The sequence below is a fragment of the Schistocerca piceifrons genome, unplaced genomic scaffold, assembly GCF_021461385.2.
Source record: "Schistocerca piceifrons isolate TAMUIC-IGC-003096 unplaced genomic scaffold, iqSchPice1.1 HiC_scaffold_312, whole genome shotgun sequence".
Lineage (NCBI taxonomy): Eukaryota > Metazoa > Arthropoda > Insecta > Orthoptera > Acrididae > Schistocerca > Schistocerca piceifrons.
The window spans coordinates 275999-278498 of NW_025728529.1; the positions used below are offsets into that span (position 1 = coordinate 275999).

The 2500-nt window shown below is 63.2% G+C and overlaps 1 pseudogene; it reads left to right on the forward strand.

Moving 5' to 3' along the window:
- Positions 1-2500, forward strand: part of LOC124744980 — a 7959-nt pseudogene that overhangs the window by 1695 nt on the left and 3764 nt on the right.

Here is a 2500-nt window from a genome sequence, read left to right on the forward strand (position 1 = left end):
ATGGCCGGTCCTTGCGGCCGGCCGCGAAGCCCTGACGAGTAGGAGGGTCGCGGCGGTGGGCGCAGAAGGGTCTGGGCGTGAGCCTGCCTGGAGCCGCCGTCGGTGCAGATCTTGGTGGTAGTAGCAAATACTCCAGCGAGGCCCTGGAGGGCTGACGCGGAGAAGGGTTTCGTGTGAACAGCCGTTGCACACGAGTCAGTCGATCCTAAGCCCTAGGAGAAATCCGATGTTGATGGGGGCCGTCATAGCATGATGCGCTTTGTGCTGGCCCCCGTTGGGCGAAAGGGAATCCGGTTCCTATTCCGGAACCCGGCAGCGGAACCGATACAAGTCGGGCCCCTCTTTTAGAGATGCTCGTCGGGGTAACCCAAAAGGACCCGGAGACGCCGTCGGGAGATCGGGGAAGAGTTTTCTTTTCTGCATGAGCGTTCGAGTTCCCTGGAATCCTCTAGCAGGGAGATAGGGTTTGGAACGCGAAGAGCACCGCAGTTGCGGCGGTGTCCCGATCTTCCCCTCGGACCTTGAAAATCCGGGAGAGGGCCACGTGGAGGTGTCGCGCCGGTTCGTACCCATATCCGCAGCAGGTCTCCAAGGTGAAGAGCCTCTAGTCGATAGAATAATGTAGGTAAGGGAAGTCGGCAAATTGGATCCGTAACTTCGGGATAAGGATTGGCTCTGAGGATCGGGGCGTGTCGGGCTTGGTCGGGAAGTGGGTCAGCGCTAACGTGCCGGGCCTGGGCGAGGTGAGTGCCGTAGGGGTGCCGGTAAGTGCGGGCGTTTAGCGCGGGCGTGGTCTGCTCTCGCCGTTGGTCGGCCTCGTGCTGGTCGGCGGTGCAGGATGCGCGCGCCTGCGCGGCGTTCGCGCCCCGGTGCTTCAACCTGCGTGCAGGATCCGAGCTCGGTCCCGTGCCTTGGCCTCCCACGGATCTTCCTTGCTGCGAGGCCGCGTCCGCCTTAGCGTGCTCCTCCGGGGGCGCGCGGGTGCGCGGATTCTCTTCGGCCGCCATTCAACGATCAACTCAGAACTGGCACGGACTGGGGGAATCCGACTGTCTAATTAAAACAAAGCATTGCGATGGCCCTAGCGGGTGTTGACGCAATGTGATTTCTGCCCAGTGCTCTGAATGTCAACGTGAAGAAATTCAAGCAAGCGCGGGTAAACGGCGGGAGTAACTATGACTCTCTTAAGGTGGCCAAGTGGCGGCGGTGTGGCTGCATCCGGACTTGGCTTTTCGAAGTGCGGTCTTGATGTAGTCGTGCTGCTGCTGCGAGGTGCCTTCCTTGGGTTATAGTTACAGGGAGAGTGATGCGCAATACATGGGCCTAGCCCTCTTAGCCTCTCCTCTCCTGCGGTCTTCTCCCCTTCTCGTGGGCCCGCTGATTTTCGCAGAGTGGAAGACCGCACCAGGGGCTTGGGGGGGTTACCAGCCCCCCCTCGCATTATCCCTTTATAGTTGGGGGCAGCCGACAAGAAACAAGAGATGGTGGCCCTTCCGCTGAAGGTGCCACCCCAGCTACCCCAGCACCTATCCGGCCAACCGGCCGTAACGAAAATGCGATAGTTTGTGTAGCTCCCTTTGCTTGCAGTGAGTGCCACCGCACTTTTACCACGAAGAACGGTCTCGGGGTCCATCGCCGCCGCCAACACCCTGCGGCCGCCAACGCTGAGATCGTGACGGAGAGGCATCGCGCGAGGTGGACGGAGGAAGAAGTCCTGTCGCTCGCCAAGGCAGAGGCCGAACTGTTCCTTGAGAGGGACGCCCGGTTCTTCTTTGTAAATCAAGAACTTACCAGGATGTTCCCCGACCGAACGCTTGAGGCAATCAAGTGCCGACGGCGGCAAGCTGCCCACAAGCAGCTTGTCCGCCAATTCATGGAGGCACTTGAGATCGGTCGGGGCGAAGAGCCGGCGTCCCGCCGTGGAGCAGCGAGCTCGCTGCCTGACGCGGGCGAGGCCGCTGCGCCGCCCGTCGACGCAGCCGAGGACTTCGCGGCCGACACCACCGGGCCGCCGCCGGAGGGGCCGACTGACGCCGCCATCTGGGAGCATCTGGCGGGGCTGCCTGCTTCCGCCCAGCGTTTCTCTGCCCTGGATCGAGTCATTGGTCTGGGGCGGGGCACGCCGCCCGATGTCATCCTGGGCATGCTCCCGGATGCCCTTGCGTCGGTCGGGTCCAGGGGGGAGAGGTCGATCACCAGGACACAGCGGCCGCGCCAATCATCCAAGCGGCCGCCTGCCGCCCCGCCGCTGCAGAAGCGCAAGCGGCGCCGCTGGGAATACGCCCGCACACAGGACGCCTTCCGTAGGTCGCGTGCACGTTGCGTGCGCGGCTTGCTGGACGGCACCCTGCTGCAGCCGCCACCCGACATCCCCGGTCTGCTGGACTTCTGGGCGGACCTCTTCACGAAGAAGCCGATCTCCACCGCCGGCTTCATCCGTGACCGCCTTCTCCCGCACTCGGAGCCTGTCGCTCCTGAGTGCCTATGGGGGCCGGTCACA